Raw genomic sequence first — 21072 nt, 5'->3', positions numbered from 1 at the left:
CGAGCCCCGCATCGGGCTCCCTGCTCAGCGGGAGCCTGCTTCTCCCTCTCCCGCTCCCCCTGCTTGTGTTCCCTCTCTCGCTGTGTCTCTCTCTGTCAAATAAATAAAATCTTTAAAAAAACAAACAAACAAACAAAAACATAGAGCATTTATTATGCCCCAGATGCTGTTGTAAGTGCTTTACCAATATATTTTTTAAAGATTTATTTATTTTAGAGGGAGACAGAGAGAGAACTCAAGCAGGGGAGGGACAGAGGGAGAGGGAGACTCTCAAGCAGACCCCCCCCTGAGCGTGGAGCCTGATGTGGGGCTCGATCCCACGACCCTGGGATCATGACCTGAGCCAAAATCCAGAGTTGGACACTTAACCAACTGAGCCACCCTGGCGCCCTGCTTTACTAATATTAATTTAACCTTCCAAACAACTGTATAGGCAGGTATTACACTTTATACACAAATTGCTGACAGATGAGGAAACTAAGGTACAGAGAAACCCAAGACTTAGAGTAAATGGTGGGGGTGGGGTTCAAACTCATGCAGGCCAGCCTAGGTCTGGGTTCTGCTGCCTTAAGAAAGAAGTCTGAGAGTTTAAGAGCCTAGTCCCCACTGCCCCCTACTCCTAAGTTTGCTGAAATAGGAGCCCCCCCCCATTGGATATTTGTGCAGGAAGAAGCCCTTCTCTGGTAGAGAGGGGGCACGGATGGGGTGGTGCGCAGCCTGGAGCGGAGTTTGGGAGGTCCCGCAGTGTGGCCCAGGGGAAGCTGGTTGCTGGGTGTTGGGAGAGGGGAGGAGGATGGAAGAAGCCGTGGCAATGCCCTGGGGGCACTTCCCTCTTCACCAGCCCAGACACCAACCCAGGGAGGCGGGAGCCTCTTTCTCCCCCAGCCTCGCCTTACAGCTATTAAGTGGGGATTTGCCAATCAATAAATCAAGGCACCTGAAAAATGAACTGGGGAACCACACTGGCTCCGTCCCTCTTCTTGATTAAAATAAACAACATTATGAAATGTCAACCTGTCAGTCGTTTGGAAAGTTTGTGGCATGGAAAGGCGATTTACCCAAATGACTTTTTAAAAGTATGAGAATTTGCCTGGCTGAACGGTTTTTAATTAATGCCCCGAGTTAATGTTAATAACTATTCATAGCACAGTGAGCTGGGCTTGGGGTGGGTTTAGGAAACATTTGGTATCTCTGGCAGAGGCCGAGTGTTGACCTGGCTGGTAAGGGGGCCGTAGGCAGCTTTTGTAAACCTAAGGGACCTCAGGGTCCATTTGGGCCTCAGCGGGGAGGAGGCTGTTTGCAGTGAGGGTGTGGGTTCAGGTAGCATCATGACTTTTCATGGCACCATGAGTGTTGCTGCTGCCCAGGGCGGCCTCTAGGGTCAGGTCTCCCCAGATAGGTACCCGCACCCCCAAACCTGGTGAACAAGCCTCTCGGGGGATTCTTTGGGGAAAAAAAATGTGGCTTGGGGTTATACCATTTAAACTTACCTCCCTGATTTTCTGTGATCTCATTTTCCCTTAAAATATCACTGGAAAAGTGTTTCTGAGTTGAGCATTTTATTTTCCATTAAACACGGTGAAACCGACGCAAACGGAGGCCAAGGCTTGGCGGGAGGGCGAGGGCGAGGGCGCGGGGCCACACACCTCTGCGGGTCGGCCGTCAGCAGGCGCTCCACCAGGGACACATCCCGATCCCTGCCCAGGGATGCTCCACCATGATGCTCCGGCTCGGGAGGGGTTACTGACACCGTAGGCAGGGTCCCCAGGTGCAAAGATGTGGTTTTTCAAAAGAAAACCTGATGGGCTTGTAAACTAACTTTTCTTTCTTTCTTTCTTCCTTCCTTTCTTTCTCTTTCTTTCTTTCTTTCTTCCTTTCTTTCCCTTTCCCTCTTTCTCTTTTCTTTCTTTCTTCCTTTCTTTCCCTTTCTTTCTCTTTCTTTCCTTTCTTTCTTTCTTCCTTTCTTCCTTTCTTTCCCTTTCTTTCTCTTTCTTTCCTTTCTTTCCCTTTCTCTTTTCTTTCTTTCTTTCTTTCTTTCTTCCTTTCTTTCCCTTTCTTTCTCTTTCTTTCCTTTCTTTCTTTCTTTCTTTCTTTCTTCCTTTCTTTCCCTTTCTTTCTTCCTTTCTTTCCCTTTCTCTTTCTTTCTTTCTTTCTTTCTTCCTTTCTTTCCCTTTCTTTCTCTTTCTTTCCTTTCTTTCTTTCTTTCTTCCTTTCTTTCCCTTTCTTTCTCTTTCTTTCTTTCTTTCTTTCTTTCTTCCTTTCTTCCTTTCTTCCTTTCTTTCCCTTTCTTTCTCTTTCTTTCCTTTCTTCCTTTCTTTCCCTTTCTCTTTTCTTTCTTTCTTTCTTTTTCTCTCTCTCTCTTTCTCTTTTTGTCTCTTTCCCCCTCCCTTCCTCCCTTCCTCCCTCCCTCCCTCCCTCCCTTCCTTCCGCACAGTAGGTTGGGCTCTGTCTTTAGGCTCCTGGTAGAGACTCTGCTCAGGGAAGACCCAGGGGAGAGGTCAGAGTGGCACTGCTGCTCCAGGGGGAGGTGGGCTGTTGGGAAAGACTTGAGGAGTCCGAGGGCCCCCCAGAGCAGCAAGGCCAGCCGCTCTGGCTCGGCAGTCAGGAGAGAGCTTTGCCATTGTCGCGGCCAGCCACGCACCTCTGTGGAGCACCGCGGGCCGGGGGGTAACCCATGGCACCACGGTTCCTCTCATGAAGGTTTTGTACGCTCTACGGGGCTCTGGGGAGCCACACACAGGAGGCATATGCCCACCCTAAAGGAATTTAAGATCTCCTTGCGGGGGAGAGAAGATAGGTAACCTCTCCCATCCGTCCTCATGTTTGGTGCCCATGGGGGCGGGGGGTACGAGCACTAATACTGAGGCTCAAGGGCCAGCCACCACCGAGGGCTGGAAAGTTAAGTGGCTTCTCGTAGGAGGCGGTACCTGGGCTGGGCCTAGAGGGAAGGTGTTAGGGAGGGGCAGAGGGAGGGAGGCCTTGCAGGTGTGGGGAGCGAAGATTAGATAACAGTGGAGAAGTCCTGCAAACAAGTCTGGGGAGAAGAGGGACAGAGCACCGAAGGCCTCTGATTTCAGGCAGGCGGGTTTGGTCTGTGCACAGAAGGCAGTAGGGAGCTGCTGACAACTGTTGAGCAGAGTTAGACGTAACCAGTATTTCAGAAGGATAACCTGGGGGAGCAATACAGAAGGGGCTGGCTCAGGCAAGCTGAAAGGGGGGGTGGGGGTTTACAGCGGCAGCAGAAGGCAGCATAGCAAGGGTATTGCCAGTTTTACCCCCGGAGCCAGAGGAGCTTGGTACAAATGTGGACTCAACTATTTACTAGCCTTGTGACCTTGAGCTAGTTTTAAATCTTTCTGTAGGTCAGTGACCTCATCTTCCACATAAGGATACTAATATTCACTCGTTTGTTTAACCGAAAGAGGGCTGCATTCTACAATGGATGCTGATCATACAGTGGAGAACCAGATACGTTCTCTGCACGCAAAGACACAAACTAAAATTAAATAAACACATGCGATCATTTCAGATGAGGTCAAGTGCTGTGAAGAGTAGGGTGGCTCGTACTGCTTGGGTGGCCCATGTCCTAGGGTCACCGTGGATGGCCTCTCAGAAAGTGCAGTCTGAGCCAAGGCTCTGGAAGTTAAAGTGTTCCCGGCTTAGGAAACAGTAAGTGCAAAGGCCCCGAGGCACCGAAGAGTGTGAAGCTTTCCAGCCCAGAAATAGAGCTAGTGTGTGGAGGGATAGATAACAGGGTGAGACTTGGCACAAGGTGAGGGAATTAAGTAAGGGAGAGCATGTAAAGGGCTGGGACGCAGTAAGTACTCAGCAAATGACATTTTTATTACGTGGACATTTTGGACCAGAGGTTAACAAGAGCCTCAGCTGTGGTCATGGTTGTGGGGACGTAAGAGAAGATGGATCATGAACCACATTAGCAGAACTGACCGGAGGTAGTGATTCATGTGATCTGGGGGGACATTGAGAGAGTAAGTTAAAATCACTGAAATGGGAAGGTGCTGAGGGGAGCCTGGTTGAGGGGGAAAGAAGGGGTTACCACTGGATGTGGAGAATTTTTCTTTGGGAATCGGTGGTCAACCTGCCCTGCAGGCAGGTTGCACCCTGGGGCTTAGGAGAAAGGACAGGGGCAGGGATTTGGGGAATCTTCAAGGACCAGGGGAGAGGATGGACGTTCAGCCGGGCTGAGGTTGGAGCCTTGGGGTCCCCCTAATACTGGACCCAGGAGGAAGAGGAGGGGGGAGCTCCCTGAGCCTGGACACCCAAACTAAGGCCCATGAGGATCCTGGTTCTCAGGCTCAAACCCACTCTCCCCGTCCCACGCTGTCACAGAGCAGCAGGCCCCTTATTTCTGGCGTGGCCTCGGCTGTCTCCATGGAGCTTGGCCTCTGTTTCCAGCCAGGTGTTATGTAACAGGCTCCGGGAAGTGCACAGAGCCGCAGGTCCTGCACCAAAGCGGTTGATGTCATCAGAGCCCTCTGGGTGTGAGGGCACAGGTATTTGGAAAATGCCACGGAGCAGGTCTGTTAACCCTCTGGCCTGCAGCGTGTCAGCTGGGTTAGGATTCTTGGTCAAGTTTACAGTCCAAGCCAGCATGGACTGCATCCTTCAGTGGAAAGTGCTGCTCTCCAGTCAGTGAAATCTATGGCTGCCTCTGAAATCACCCACACTTGCCACCTGGCGTGTGACTCACCCCTGGTCTGTGGATCACACAGGAGGTCCCAGGTGCACCCCTGCTGGATCTCACATCGAGCTGCAACTGGGGGACAAGCTTGCCATATCTATTCCTGATTTCACAAGCAATCCTGCAACTTCTATTCTGACTGTTCTTTTTTAAGATTGCATGTATAGTTTTATTTCTGATTTAAGACGATGGATGTCCATTTGATTTGTATTACCTTTTTAAATACCAAGGCTTTTTTTTTTTTTTTTTACCCTTCACCAAACAATACCTATTCACTTTAGACACGTTGAAATAAAACAAATTGCCCATACACTCGCTACCCAGAAATGACAGTGGTTAACCTTTTGCCTTCTCCTTCCAAGTTCGTTTTTGTAAACTATGCAATTCTGTAATCTATTTATTTTTACGTTGCTAGCAGTTAACACTTACCAGTTCCTTACCGCTGACTAGGAAACATGCTGCGCAGTTGAACACGTGGCTTAGTTTAGTACCAATACCCAATGTGTGAAATACAGACAAGCATAATCCCATTTTCCATCCTCAATTGGAAGTAACAGGAATGGTCATGGCTAACAGTTGTGGAAGGCTTACTAGTGACAAAGAATGGTCACTACTGCGGCTCCCATTGTTCAGGTGGGAAAGTGGATACCCAGGAGGGGATCTAGGCTGACCCAGCTAGTTGGTGGCCAAGCTAGGATTTTAGTCTTAGACTCTCTGACTCTAGGACCCATAAGTGTGTGACATCATTTTGCTTATTTACCAAGACTCTGTGTCATCCATTTGCAGGATTTCTGCTGGATCCTCGACATCCCCTTGTCCGTCCTCTGTGCTCATTGCCCATGCCTGGAATGGGGGCAGTTTTGCAGAATGAAGTCCATGTCAGTGTATTCCCTGTTCAGGAAGAGGGACACTTTCCTTTGCCGCTTTGGTCCCTCCTCCAAGACTCCTTAATATAATCGGCATGGGATGGATGTTTATCTCCTTCCAGAAAGTGTATACTTGCCTCAACCTTTTTGGAATCAGAAGCTGAGATTTGGCTAGAACTCTTTACAAAGATTATAATCCATCTGACAGTAAGTTGGCACATTCCAGCGCCCCTCTCGTCCTCATTCAACTGGGTCACCTGGGATCCTTATGGATTCGGAGCAAGGAAACGAGATTTCCGTTGTTTCAAGTCAAAGACTGTTGTTTAGAACCGGTTGGTTTTCCCATAAAGTCACTGTCCTGGACCACACTCATACGTGCATAGCCACGTGCGCACACACACACACGCTCACCCATACGTATATTTTTGAGGTGAGGTTGCCCCATATACGATACATTCCCATGCCACTTTGATTAAAGAGCAAAAGTACCATAGGCTCCACGTGTAGGCTCAGGAGAGCCAGGTCAGTCTCCTAGAGAGACACATAGAGACAATTTCATGGGTAGATCACGCTGCACGGAGTACTCCTCGGCCTGCGTACTTCCGCATCACCGCCTCATTCCTTAGACAGACCTCGCTTTGCAGTAGCCACGAAGGTGTGAGCGCTAAATCCCCCTGGATTGACCGGAGCTTCATCCGTCAGTGGCGGTGCTGACTTAGGAGTCCAGGTAGGTAGGGAAATTTTTTTTTCCCCAGGGGAAAGCCCCAGGAAGGTACACTAGGAAAGAGAGGGAAAAGCCAGCTGCCTTGCCACAGTACTCATTTTGGTGAGATGAAGGATAATCCTCACTCAGTGTCTACTTTTCCTAACATTCTAGTAACAGTTCTTTGGTGTTCTAGCTGTTTATGAGCTAAGGAGATGGGCACCGACTCCTGTTAATAGGCATCTCGTCTCGAGAGACTCCTTGGAGGGGAGGTGGGAGGGAGATGGAGGGAGGGGGGGAGAGAGAGAGAGACGGTGTATTTAGGGAAATATGCATATATGAGTGTTCTCCAAGTACGCATTTCACAGTTGGGCCAGAATAATTAGGAGGTAAATTGCCATCTGGGCATGTCAGTCCTTTTGTTTACTTGTACTGAATTAGTGCCAATTAATAAAGCCCTTGATTTGAGTTTGGGATGTCCCAACTTTTCTTTTGTGAAAAAATAACTGTCTGTCTATCTATCTATCTATCTATCTATCTCTCTCTCTCTTCTGGTTGGGGCTCTGTTTGATTTTAGCTGGAGTGAGTGAGTTTGTGGGCAAGACCAGTGGGCAGCTGACCCATCTGAAAGCCAGACCGGGATGGGATGGGGAGGAGAACAGGGTGGGCAGCAGAGAACATCTTACCACCCTTCCTCAGCAAGAAAATTAAAAAAGATAAATAAACCCTAATCCTGACCTGGGGGCATATCCCATTAAAGATCCAGGTTAATTTTTCCTGCCGATACAACCCTTGAATTCATTGTACGAATTAGACGGTTCCATGGGCCTCATTTGCCAGATCAGATTGTGTAATTATCTTTTATAGGCCTGGGTGTGATGTATGCTCAGTGTTTACGCTGCAGGGGGCTGAGCGTGTGTTTGGACTTCGGAGGTGCTGGGTTTACCTGCCAGGCTGAGCCGCTTCCACACAGCGGGGGTGGGAGCTGGGGTGCCTGCCTGGTCCCAAGCAGGCCCGGCGCACCTGCATGCAACAGACGAGCTGGGGACGGAGTCAGGGGAGCGTCGCTGGGAGGCACTTAGGGCTGGGGCGGGGGGCTCTGGGAAAGAGCAGTGGTGTTGAGGATTGCCAAGGGCCTTCAACAAAGGGTCCGCGTAAAGGGTGGCGAGTTTGGAGGTTAGAAGGAAGTCAAACTCCGAGCTGGATTAGATGCTCGTGACCTTAGGCACTTTTGTCTTCATGAGCCCCTTCCAACATTTAAAAAAAAAAAAAATTAAAAATGACATTTTATGATTGCAGTGGTGTAAGGATAGATTTGTTGTTATATAGGCATTCATATTATATTCGTTTTATTCCTTCTAATTTTATAAGAAATCAGAACATTTTTGCAGATGGGGGTCCTGGGCGCTGCCTTCTGCGCTCAGTGGGCATCAGCCTTAGGTACGTGCCTCGAAATGGGACCCAGTGGTTTGGCTTCCTGCCAGCTACTTGACCTGCTCTGTGGAAGTCACTACCCTCTGACGTCGGACCCGTTCAGAAGGTCCAAGAGTTCTCCCAACCTGCAACCCTTCTTTTGGCCAAAGAGGGGCCGCTCACTTAGAGAGTGTTAAAAGCTCGTGTCTGAGCTCGCCTGTGTGGCCTGCCCTCCCCTGGCCTACCCTCCCTCTGCGGCAGTGCATGGCCTTCCGTTGTCTGCATGACTGACAGCCTAGCCGGTGCGCTTTCTGGAGAGGCGGTGGGCTGGGGTGGGACTGGACGCGTTCCAGGCCAGTGTCTTCTTGTGGCCGCACCTGCTGGGCCTTTTGTTCCTCAGTCGGAGGGATCCTGGAAGACCAGCCCCCTTCCATCTTGGCTGGAGGTGGTCGGGCCAAGAACCACTTGGTGGTGTTCGGCTCAAAGCATCCCTGAAGGTACCCGGAAGGAACTAGTTGGGGTGGGGGGTACAGATGGAAAGGAGGGACCTTTGGGGGCCGGCTGTGGGCAGCCCGTGGCAAGCTCTGGCCTCCCTCAGAGGTCTGGTGCCAGGCATGGCCTGTTCCGAGGGAGTGCCATCCACTCCGGGTCCTGCCGTGGTCCACCCTGAGGACAGAAAGGCAGTGGGGTGGGTGTGCAGGGCTCTGCGTGGCGGATGCTGAGCCAGTGTGCCGTGGACAGGGGGGGGCTGCCCCCACGGGCCCCCCCCCCCCCGGCTTCCCGGAGACCCTGCAGCCTGCCTGCCCTGGATAGGCCTATGGACACAAAAAACAAAGGGGAAGAGCCCCGCTCATTTTAAGGAACAGCGCAGAAACAAACCGTTCTGTTGATCGCCGTGTTTATCTTAGAGTCTGTTTCAGGCTGGGGGTTGGATTGCCGAGAACTGGATTAAGGGGGAGGGGGCAGCTGTCTCTTGGGATGTGAGTGATGTCTCTCCCCATCTGGCACTCCGGAAGTCAGCTGGGCGGGTCTCGGGGCCTACTGGACAGGCGGTGGGGAGGGTAGGAAGGGTGGGGTGGCGTCCGTTTGCCTGAGGTTTCTGGGGAAGGGGACATAAGGCGGGTGTTTGGGGGTATCCCTGCTTAGCCCTGGCTACCCAGAGTGTGTTCTGTGGACCACCAGTGTTGGGTTTACCCAGGAGCTTATTAGAAATGCAGGATCTCAGGCTGCCACCTCAAACCCATTGAATTTGAATTTTAACAATCTCCAGATGATCCTTCCATTTTGATGCATATTAGACTTACCTGGGTAGCTTAATTTTTTTTTTTTTTTTTTAACCCAATGCTCAGACCTGAGTTTATGCCAATCAGAAACCACTGGGAGTGGGACCCGGGCTTTAGGATGATTTTCCAGCTGCCTGGGGGGAGGGGACAGTGGTTTCAGCAGGTAGCCAAGTCTGGGAACCTGGACTATGAGAACCCTTTCTCCCCTCCAAATCTTGTCCCCCCTAACGTAGGGTTTAAGTTTCCCACTTCCCTACTCCCCAAGGTCTGCTCCTACATTGGTTGGATTGAAATGTCTTGGGGCCGGCTGAGCTTAGATTGACTTGTATTAAATTTCCTATCTCCCCTGGAAGGGTAACCTGGAGTCATTTCCATTCCTCTAGGCTTTAGCTTGAAGGAGGTTATGGGATGCTCCCCACCTAACAAACTGAACGTGGGTTGGGCGTGGGGGTGGCGTTACATAAAGCAGTAACAGGAGCAAGAATCCATTCTGCTGCCCGACTTGGAGTTGGAGGGTATGTTGTGGTTTTGCTTGCTTCTTTTTGATGAGTTTTCTAGCAAGGGCAAGGCATCTAGTTAGGTCTTGGGTGTTGCATGGTGCATCAGAGCTAAAATGCTTGAGTTCCTTGCCCTGTAGTCAAGAGCCCCACGTTGCATTTGAGGTTGGTCTTGGGATAAGTTGGTGGGCATGGTGGAAGAAGCTGTCCCAGCAGACGTGTGTCCGCAGGTTGGGGGACGGTTCTGGGGCACAGGGGATGCTGCCCTGGTGGTAGGCATTGGTTGCTGGGGTTGGCCACAGAGTAGCAGCCTGGACCCTGTCCTCTGTAACTCTAGAAACCACGGGAGTGATCCAAGCCCCAAGATGATGTATGTATGTGTGCATCCAGCGAAAGAACAAAACACCACCCAAACAATCCTCTCCCTTGTGAGTGAAGGTTACAAGTTTTCTGTTTCAAATCTGATGGTATTATTTTTCCCCTTTTTTCTTTCTTCTCTGTTTTCATTTGCCAACCTAGGGGTCTAGAGTGATTTCTTTGAGCCTAATGATGGGGAAGCTTAGAATGGGGCTATTATCTTAAACACCTTTTGAAATACTACTCTTCCTGGTGTCTGAATCAGGTTGGACAGAGGTCGGATTTAAAGATTAAATATCTATTTTAGCAGCAGCGGCAACTCTGCTGGTAACCTTGCACGTTTGCTTAGGAATTATAGGGATGACACGCAATGGCCTTGCACTCCAGAAACTTACAAAGGAGTAAATGAAAGTATAGCTAATAAAGATAGGGACCGGGCACAGAGCTAGATGTTCCTCATGTGCTATCCCATGTCATGAGTTCAGATGTGCCATGAGGTCAAAACATAAAAAAATTCAGAAAAGTGTCATGTAAAAGGGCCCCCCAAAACAGTACAACTCAGGACTGTGGCAATAGATTATTATTATTATTATTATTATTATTATTGGTAAAGGTCCACTGTAAATTTGTTTTAGCTTGGAAAAAGATTCCTATCCAATGTAATATTCATTTCATTTTCTTGTAGGTCTGGGTATTAGGATGATCACCTGTATTTCTTTGAAAGTATCCTTCCCGTTTGCCATGTCTGTGACGAACAGAGGAAATGGATTTTTGCCTTGATTCAGAGTGAATGCAGTTTTATTCTATATTAAAGACTAAACAATTATTAAACTCCTATGTCCTTGGGAGGTTGGCTGGCATTCAGAGACTGCTCCCTCTGTATTTTAAGTTTGAAGATGAGTTTTACTATGTTCTTTCTGCGTATAACTCTCCCTTCTTTTTCTAGGTGAAATCAGAGGTGTGAGGCTGACCTGGGGAGGTGCTCCGAGCCAAGAAAGAAGGATAAGAAAGAAGGTGAGTGGCGGGCGGTAATCAGAGAGGAGTCACACCCCTGCTGCTCGTGTCGCTCTGGGGGTTTTTATTCCTTCTGCAGCAAACCTCCTTTTCCCAGACATCCCTACTGCACCTGCACCCACATGCGAGCCCAGAGGGCTGATTGGCAGGCAGGAGCCTTGCAGTTAGCTGTCGGAGAAGGTCCAGAGACACAGGTTAATAAATACTAACAGTCATTGCAGTGAATTCCAGGTGGCTGGGTTCTCACGGCGTCTACCTGGGTAAACTCATTCTCACCTCACCAGCGGGTGAGCATGTCATACCCAACCTACAGATGAGGAAGCAGAGGAACGCCTCCTCACCTGGGGTTGCCTTCTATCACTGCCTCCTTCTCTAGGCTGCTGACCTTCACTTCCCTAGCCCTCGGTTTTCCCATCTGTAAAACAGGGACAATGCAAGAGCCATCCCTGCCATGTCGTGGCATGAGATGAGAGGATTCAGGGTGAAGTGCCCGGCATAGTGCCTGGGATGGGTTAAGGACAGAGTTAATGTCAGCGGGGTTTTTGTTTTTTGTTTTTTCTTCGTTAGCTCTGGATAGGATCTTGGGTGGATTATTAAGCCTCTGTTTCCTCACCTAGAAGATGGTGATGCTTATACCTTGTCCTCAGGGGAGGTCGTGAGTTACATGAGATAATACAATGAATACCAGTAAAAGTCTAGACCATGACAGATGCCCTATCTCTTCCCTTCCTTATGTATCTTACTCCGCATGGATCAGGCAGAAGGAAGATGTCCAATGGTGTTAACTCCTCCATTGTGTCCATAGTGTCCTTTAGGACACTAAATCCTGGCAATTGCTCCCCGGCAGTTTTCGGATTTGATCCTTCCCCTCCCTTCTCCCAGCCACCCTGTTGATCTTGACTTTGGTAGCACAAGCTGGGATCCTCACGAGGGGCTCCAACCTTGGGATTTCCAGCCTTTCTTTCCCAAAATAATCCTACCTGTGTCTTCTCTAAGCTTTTTTTTTTTTTTAGATTTTATTTATTTATTTGACAGAGAGAGAGACAGCTAGAGAGGGACCACAAGCAGGGGGAGTGGGAGAGGGAGAAGCAGGCTTCCCGCCAAGCAGGGAGCCCGATGCGGGGCTCGATCCCAGGACCCTGGGATCACGACCCGAGCCGAAGGCAGACGCTCAACGACTGAGCCACCCAGGCGCCCTCTAAACTTCTTTCTTAAACCCAGTATTCAGGGGCGCCTGGGTGGCTCAGTTGGTTAGGCGACTGCCTTCGGCTCAGGTCATGATCCTGGAGTCCCGGGATCGAGTCCCGCATCGGGCTCCCTGCTCAGCGAGGAGCCTGCTTCTATCTCTGACCCTCCCCCCTCTCATGTGCTCTCTCTCATTCTCTCTCTCTCAAATAAATAAATAAAATCTTTAAAAAAAAAAAAACAACCCAGTATTCATCATGCCACTTTCTGATTAAAAAAAAAAAAGGCAAAACAAAACCGAAAAGCAACCTTGTCATAGTTCTCTACTGGTTATCCCGGCAACCGATTCTCACCGGACACTTAATCTTAATTGCTACCACTTTCTACCCAAATTTGGATCCTCACAGCCAAACTGACCTGCTTTGTATCCTCCCCCCAAACCTGGAGTATTTCCACACCTGCCTCCGTGCTCACCCCCGGGTCGCTGCCATGTTGCCATCTATATGCTCACCTCCTCAAAACCCCACAAGCACAGAGGCCCACCCAGGGCACTGGATGCTCCTTCAGCTGGAACATCAGCTTCCATTCTCCTCCCCCCTGGTGCCTTGACAGCGCTGGGGGCGGACTGGGGCCTGTTTTCTGTTACTTGGGTGTTTCTTCTACCCCGTCCCTCTCTTCCTGCGTGTTTTCTGCAGAGACGAGGTGCTCAGATGATGGTGTGGGTCTCAGGTGGGAGGGCGGGCCTGGGGAGGAGTCGGTTGGTGAAGGGGTTCCTTAGCGGCTGTGTGTGCTTGGGTAACTGGCAGGCCGTGTGTGAGTTGGGGCGGGGGTGTGACTGAGTGACTCCAGGGGAATTTCCAGGCCGATTGTGGGCACTGCCTTTGTGAACACAACATCCTCCGCCTTAGCCCGCCCTCTGCCTTCCCTCCGCAGGTGACCTCAGCCTGAATAGCAGGTCATGCCCTAAGATCCAGGGCCCCTTGCACCCTTGGGAATGGCCTAACAGAGCGTTATGGGAGGCCCACTGTGTGCCAAGACCGTTCTAGGCAGACACCACCATCCTGCTGTCATGGGACTGGCCTTTTAGTGTGGCAGAGGGTAGATGATGAACAGCAGAATAGTAAACGTGTTAATTATCTCACACATAAGGTGATAGTGTTGTGCAAAAGAGTAGACCTGGGGGCAGGAAAGGCAGGCCAAGTGCGCAGGGCAGGGACGGGAGGGCAGGTTGCAGTATTGAACAGGGCAGGCACCTCACTGAGGAGGTGACCCCGAGCACAGGCTTGGAGGAGCCAGCCCGTGAACACGTTGGGGAAGAGTGTTCTGCAGTGGGAACGGTGACATTCAGGCTGAGGACAGGAGCACTGGTGGGGTTGGAATGAGGCCCAGGTCAGGGAGAGCCTGGGGGGCGGGGTGGGGGGCGTCAGGCTTTCCCACTGAGGGACCTGGGAGCCACAGCAGGATTCTGAGACAAGTGTGCTGTGGTCGCACCTCCTAGGGGCTGGTATGGAGACCAAGAGGGGCAGAGCAGTGGAGGGGCGATGGCACGCGCGGAAGGGGCATTGAGGTGCTTGTTCCTGTCCGGCCCGATCCCATGCATGTGACAACGGAATGGCATTTACAGTGGGGATGAGCAGAGAAGCTTCCAGGCCCGTTCCTCAGGGGCTGATTCTCAACAGCTGTGATTGCCTAATTTAGGATGGCCTCTTGCACCGGGGTGGTGGCTTCCCATGAGGGTCCGTCTCCGCTCTCCCTGCCTGCAGAGCCACCAGGCGTCAGACGGGCCCGCTGCGGGGTCAGCAGCAAGGAAGAGAAGGGAAAGGGGAAACAGAAGGGAATGGGGGGAAATTATGGGAGGAGGGAGACCAGAGGCCCTTGTTGTCCCGTTCTAGTTGTGGGGAGGGCAGTGGGGGGAGCAGGCTGCCCTCGGAGCTGCAGCTCGAGGTCATCCCTCGTGGTCTCCGCACAGCCCTCTTGGGGGCAGGGGGAGGCTCTCCCTGTTTCCCTTGCCTTCGCCTCATCTTCCTCCTCCGCTGACAGTTGCAGGAATGTCCTCATTCGCCGTTTGTCCTTCCTGTCCTGTGGTCACCGTGACCATCCAGGTGGGGCCGGCTCAGCGTGCTCCTGAGCTCACGCCTAACACAATGTGTCTTTCTCAGAATGCTTCCATGAGGACCTGGTCTTGGTGGTTGTTAGCTAATGTCCTGTGATCTTAAGTGCACCGAAAACTTAAGCCCGTAAGGGCACACGCCTCGCGCCTGTCTCGGGGGACTTCTCTGTCACCTGTGCATATGGTGGAGGAACCAGCTGAGGACGGACGCCGGGACCTCCTCCTCCCCAATAAACCCTAGTAAACCCTTAGCAGCGTGTATGGGTATTTCTGAACGACTCATCCGAGCTCCTGGGCACCGACTCTGCTGGGGACACTTTCTACCCATGGCCGTGCTCTCCTCTTCTTCCAGACCCATGGCCCCCGGGGACGTGGAGCAAGATGGAGACCCACATGGCCAGAGTCCGAAGCAGTAACGACACGGTGGTACCCACTGGCGCTGATTTGGTGCACTTCCTTTTAAAGCCCTGTCACAGTCACTGCCTCTTGGCCCCCAAGGCTCCTGTGTGACATCATCAGGAGGAAGAACTTTTTTTTTTCTTACAGATGAGAAAGCCTGACACGCAGGGAGGATGCTCTCTGCTCGGGTCCATCCGTCCTGTGTATGCGGGGTGGGGGGGCTGCGTAGGGAGAGGTGCTGTGGCTGATGTGAGGGTTTCTGCCATAACCATAATTGAGAGTGGAACGCCGGGGCTCTGGGAGAAAGAAGCAAGTCCCGGTTCTGAGCAGCAGTGGGGATGACCTCACCCCAGGGGACGAGAGCCGTCCAGAGGACTCGCAGATGGAACTTCCCCTCGGGGTCCAAATGTGAGTCACCGTGGCTCACGTCTGTGCGGCGGGCTCCGTCCCCAGGCCTCCCACTTCACCCTGGGACATCATGGTCACCGCTCAGGCCCAATGACTCACTTGGTCTCCCCGAGCCAGCCACCGGGGGTGGAGCCTCTCTCCCCTCTGGCATCTGTCCCCTCGGCGCTGGGGACGCAGCTTGGCCGGCCGCGTCCCCGGACACGATGTGCAGGACGTGTGTAGCGGAGAAAGCCCCTCACGGCCTGCGAGTGTGCATCACGGCTACTGCTGCCAAAGCCGATTTCCAGATGCAGTTTGGAAAGTCCCGGGGGGCTCCGTGGGGCGCCCAGCGCTGCAGCCGTGCTTTCGGAGCCCCGTAGATGGGTCGCACTCGGATACCTGGGAGGTGGGGGATGCGCGGCCGCCCGCCCCCAGGGAGCACCCTGTCACCCCATGGAGACAAGAGGGGTTCACCCGAAAGGCCAGCGGCTGGCGGGGTGTTGTCAGGTTTCCCGCCACACCCAGGTGCGCAGCCTCTCCTGTCCTCCCCCCCCCCCCGCCCTTGGTTTTCATCTTCTGATGATTGAAATAGTGTCATCTCTTCTCAACCTGCCAGTCTCACACCTGCCGGCCGCCCCTGGCGGCAGGATGCCCAGCGCTGTCCAGCCTGATGTCATCTGTGTTTATGGTCTGTTTTAGAAACCAGGTAGTGGGAGGGACTTTCTGAGAATTAAAAAAGAGTAAAATCCCCAAACTGTTTCAGTGAGGTTTTGGGGTTGGTTTGTTTTTTGTTTTGTTTTGTGTTTTCTTTTTTTGCCTCTTTTTGAAAAATTTTTTGTATTTTTTTTTCTCTCTCTCTCTCTTTTGAATAAAAAAACCTTCTTGTAGGAAAATACCATACAAGAGTGGGGGAAGGAAGGGTTCCCTGGTGGTTTGTTCTCCCAGGCGAGGATTTTTTATTTAATATGTGTCTCCAGAGCACATGGAACCTGGCCCTAGTCCTGCCAGGCCAGGCCTGCCTCCCACCTGACAGAGCACGCAGAGAGCATGTGGACAGTCATGGGACTCAGTTTACCGCCCCACAGCCTCTGTCCTTCCCCAGAGTGATGGAGCTAACGTGGCTTCACAGTTTTGTCCCTTGGCTCCTCATCTAGAACTTTCCACGTCCAGTCTTCCCTTGTTTGCCAGCGGAAGGATGGGAAGATATGAGGGCGCTCTTTGGGGTGAAGGTCCAGGGCGACAGAGACCTAACCCAACATCGGGCCCAGGGGACCACCTGTCAGGCAACCCTCCCTCAGACATCTCTCCAGACTCCTCGGGCCCCTGTCACTGTCCCTGCAGAGGGAGTGGGTGGGGCGGGGGCAGGGCAGACGCCGGGTCACGGGGGACGCTGTGTGGCCTCGGCCATGAGGGTTGGCTTCGCAGGGCCCAGCTGACTGGAGAGTAGGGGGTCGAAGGCATGGGCACGAATGTGACTTGGCCCAGGTGTGAGAACTTGTGTGGAAGGCTTGGCCTCAGGGTGACTCAGTCTGCTAGCAAACTATAAAAGGGAAGTGACTCACTGTCAACCCTGAACGAGAACTCCTAAGGCCAGGCCGTCAGCACCTGTCTGGGACGTGGTTAGTTATTAATGCTGCCGGTAAGGGTGTCATGGGAACCGGACGCTGGCCTAGATTGCTGGAGGCAGCTGGGCTTTCCACAGCCTGCCCGCCAGCCCCTCGCTGCCTTAGGGCGCCTCTCCGGCCTGAACTCGAAGGCGGAGGAGCCCATGCAGCTCTGGGTTGCACCTTGTCTCCCCAGGTGCTTTGAGGATGACACAAAACTCCACACGGGACGAGGAAGGGCACCGAGAAATGGTTTGGTAAGGGGAAACCTTGGCTGGAAGATTAGGTCCCAGGAGCCAGCCTGAACGCGGGCATTCTAGGTGGAGTGGGCTGTGGATGGGGCTGGCCCTGCCTGCCCTCCCCTGCCCTGCAGGTGCCACCTACAGAGTCCTGGTTCCTGGGCCTCCACCAGCTCTGCCGTGATTGCCTTTGGGTGGTGCGGGCTCCTCATGCCAGGGGCCCCAGCCAAGGAACCCTGCCTCCTCCCCTGGAGGCCTGACCCGAGGGTCATTAACTCAGCAGCCCTGCTGACCCGTGGCCCCAGAAGAGGGTAGTGTTCTCGCTCTTTCCTGCCCTGAAGTCACCCAGCCACTTCCCGGGGCTGCTTGAGACAGCTTGGTGAAACAGAGGGCCGGCTTTGAGAACCTCTGTGGGGCAGGTCGGCAAAGCTCAAGAGCCGAGCTAGGCCTTCGGGTCTCTTTCTCCGTGCCTGGAAAAGTACACATGTACACAAGAGCTTCTCCTTCCGGATCCCAAAAGGCATGCTTCGCCGCTCTTGGGAGAGGCCCAGCCCAGACCCAAGTCCTGCCTGCCCCTGGCGGTCCCTGCCCTTCTACTTGCAGCCATCATGCAGGAGGAGTAAGGTGGATTGAATAGGAAGAGGTGGGAGTTTTAGGAAGTCATGCTCCCCAGGGTCCCAAAAAAGCAGCCCAGCACCCAGAGGGAAGAGCCACCCCCTGATATTTGTTGTCTCCCGTGTAAAGCCCTGAAGTACTCGTGGGCTGCACAGGGGCGGTGGGGATGCCATTTGCCTTCCCGGACTACTGACAGAGCGCCCTGGGCTACTGCCTGGGACACATACTCCCTGGGTGGCCCCGAGCAAGTCCTCGAACGCTCAGGCGGTTTCCCCATCTGTAAAGTGGGAAGAATAACATCACTTGTCCTGCTTACTTGCCAGGGTCTGTGTGAGGCCAGCTGAGATCACTGAGCCATATGGCGAGGCTTTGGGAGTGGCTAAGGGCCACCCAGCTCGGGGGTGAGGCACCGTGGTGCTTATGGTGATTAGCAGCCAAGCAGGGCCCGAGGTCTGTGCTCCCCTGGGAGGGTGGCTTTCCAGGCACCCACCTGGGGCTTAAGAGCTTCGTGGGCCTCCCACAGCTGATAAGTCACCACCTGGTAGGTGTGCTTTGTCTGGTCTGCAGCAGGAACGGAGAGCCTGCCCTTGGCTGCAGCAGAGAACGTTCCTCTGCCTTCTCTCCCTTCCCCAGTGGACCGAGAAGGAGAAAGGAAGGGCCTTATCTCTTAGGCTTTCCTGAGGAACCTACCACCTGCCCATATAGAAACTCTGGGGGTGCTGAGTCTCAGTCCACATAGTCATGGAGGTGCTGATTTAGGTGTCTCTGGCCATGTGGTCTGTCACCGTCTTACCATGAAAGAAGAAAGAGGCATATAGTTATGTCGGATTGTATCTCGTAGTGCGGTTCACTGTGGAGGCGCTCCACAAAGAGCCGTTGAATATACAATTCGTCAGATTCTTTGTTTTGTTCCCAAAACGTTCCACGCATTCATTGAAAGGAGGAATGCTGAGGTTTGCGGGGGCCTCTCTGGTGGGGCAGTAAACATCTGGTGAGTGCCTGCTCCTTGCCCAGCACCGTGCCAAGTGGCTTGGGTTCCGTCCTTGCTCTCGCAAAGCCAGACTCTCCCTGACCATCTCCTTCCATCTCCCGTCCAGCCCAGGATCTCCTCTGAGTCTTTCCGGAGAGGTGTCCTCTGTAGGAACCCTTGCACGGTGGAGAATTCCATCTCTCCTGAGGCCACCCACCCTCGTCCTTTCAGGAGACTCCGGCTGCCTTGAGGTCCTTCCAGAAGGGACCGGGAAGAATCCAAGAAGACCTTGTGGAGTTGCTGAGACCTGAAGTAAAGTAAGCCAAAGGAGAGAGTGTCGCTGCAGGCCATCTGCAGTGCATCGAAGAGCATCCCCCAGAAGTCACAGCCACTCAGAACCTCAGACGTGACCGTGTGTTTGCAAATAGGGTCTCTGTAGATATGATTCATAAAGGACCCACTGACAAGTCCTGGGGGGGTGGGAACAGAGAGACACAGAGAGGATGGGGATCTCCAGATGGGAACAGAAATTGGAGGGAGGGGTCCACAGGCCAAGGACAGCTAGCAGCCAGCAGTAGCCGCTGGGACATACCCCTGGAATGGGTACCCCTCCCGGCCTCTGGAAGGAACCAGCCCTGCCCACACCCTGATTTTGGACTTCTATCCTCCTGAACTAGGAGAACAGAAGTGTCTGTTGCTTTTTGCCACCAGACTGTGGCCATTTGTTAGGGCAGCCTTGGCAGAAGAGTATGAGGCAGATGAGAACGTGCTCTGCGGCGGGTTAGGGGAACAGGCTTGAGGTGAGGGGTCCAGGGGACCAGACTGCGTGTAAGGAGACAGGACTGGTTCATATGTTAGGGGTGAGAGTCTGCAGGCCCATTGGCCTGTGGGTGGAGGGCCGTGATGCCAGGCTGAGGTGTGTGTGGAGCAGAGCCCCTCTGCCAGGGGACAGTCTTCACAATCCAGAAAGGTGCTGACCCTGGATTCTTGGACTCTCTCTGACAAATTGTGACTTATAGGATGACAGGGGTAGTTATAAGGTGCTTAGAGTTAGAAAATTTTATAAAAGGCAAGGAAAATATTCAGGATCCATACTCGGTTATATATCCATCCCTTATTTTTTTAAAAAATAACATTTCAGTGTTTTCATGGTTGTATAGTATTTCATTGTAGGACCCACGGCATAGTTATGGTTGAACAGTTCTTTGATGTTTCCCACGTTTCTTCTTTTGTTGTGAAAGGCTCTGAAGACCATCCTGGTAGCAAGAACTTGATCCATATCCGTCCTAGTTTCGGGGGGCTGCTGTAACACGTCACCACCAACTGGGTGGTTTAAAACAACACAAATGTAAGGTGCCTGGGTGGCTCAGTCGGTTAAGCATTCAACTCTTGATTTTTGGCTCAGGTCATGATCTCAGGGTCATTCAAGTCCCTCATTGGGCTCATGCACTGGGTACGGAGCCTACTTGAGATTCTCTCTCTCCCTCTCCCTCTGCCCCTCCCTGCCACCACCCTGCTGGCATATGCATGCTCTCTCTCTTAAAAACAAAAACAAAAACCACAAATGTGCTCTCTTACAGTTCTGGCAGCCGGAAGTCTGAAATGAGTCTTATGGGACTAAAATCAAGTTGTAGGCAGGGCCGGTTCCTTCTGGTGGCTCCAGGGAAGAGTCGTTGTTGGCCTCCTACAGCCTCTGGAGGCTGCCACACTCCTTGGCTTGTGGCCACATCACATCAGCCTCTGTCTCGGTGTTCACGTCCGTTCTTCTCTCTGTACTCAGCCCTACGTCCGCCTCCCTCTGAGAAGGACCTTTGTGGTGGCATTTAGGGCCCATCTGGATAATCCAGGATCCTCTCCCCATTTCAAGACCCTTAACTTAATCCCACCTGCCAAGTCCCTTTTGCCACATAAGGTGACATTTACAGGTGCCAGGCGTTAGAATGGGGACTCTCATTTTTGCGGGGGAAGGGGGTGTCGTTAATGAGCCTGTCCCGATGTCCATGACTGTCTTCTCACAGTAGATTCCTGTATGTGGAAACACGGGGCACAAGGGTCCAACTGACGTTGCAGCTTGAAGCCTCTGCAGAAGGCACCCCGCGTCGCGTACAGTGACTGCCGTGGTTTGCTACTGTCCCTTTAAGAGCCCTTCGTAGCCCTCCTAGGAGTCCGACCCCATAGGGAGGCTGGGGACTGAACTCCCCATTACAGGAATCATTTAGAGTCAGCCTCTGGGAAGCTCGGGGCTAATGAGATAATTCACATTAGGAGAGGAAGGAAGTGAAGGTGGCCTGACATCCTTTCTGTCTCTAATTTATATGATTCACTGAAGCCTCCCCCTCTCCCCCACCGTGGGGCCACCCCTCCTCCGGCTGCCCCTTTGAATTCTGGTTCCACTGTCCACCCCGGTCCTGCCAGCCAGGGCTCTGTTTTCTGGCAAGTCCCAGCATGCCGAGGAACCTGGGAAGGCTGCCTTCTGCAGATGAGGCACTCAGGCTCTTTTCTCCGCGGCTGCGCCGCAGACTCCGTTCTTCACCTCTTTCTTCTCTTTTCCCAGAGCCTCACCCAGCTCCCCTCCACCCCCACCCCTGCCCCGACCAGTGACCAACCAACTGGTATCTGTGGGACCAAAGGAAAGAGAAAAGCTTTCAAGAGAACACAGGCAGGCTCCAGGCTCCAGGGGACCTAGAGGCCCAGGCTGCCAAGATTTTGTCTGCCCCCCTCGCGCCGC

The 21072-nt window shown here is 52.6% G+C and overlaps 1 long non-coding RNA gene across 1 annotated transcript in view; it reads left to right on the top strand.

The window, feature by feature from the left end:
- The first annotated feature begins 10781 nt into the window (after positions 1 to 10781).
- Positions 10782 to 21072, top strand: part of LOC110570433 — a 21635-nt gene continuing 11344 nt past the window's right edge. The window contains exon 1 of the long non-coding RNA XR_002479723.2: positions 10782 to 10835. This is a non-coding gene — a long non-coding RNA (uncharacterized LOC110570433). The remainder of the gene's footprint in view (positions 10836 to 21072) is intronic.

This window comes from Neomonachus schauinslandi, chromosome 15 (assembly GCF_002201575.2).
Source record: "Neomonachus schauinslandi chromosome 15, ASM220157v2, whole genome shotgun sequence".
In the NCBI taxonomy this organism is placed as follows: Eukaryota; Metazoa; Chordata; class Mammalia; order Carnivora; family Phocidae; genus Neomonachus; species Neomonachus schauinslandi.
The sequence above is the reverse complement of the archived record's forward strand: the minus strand, read 5'-3'. Positions and strand labels throughout refer to the sequence as shown.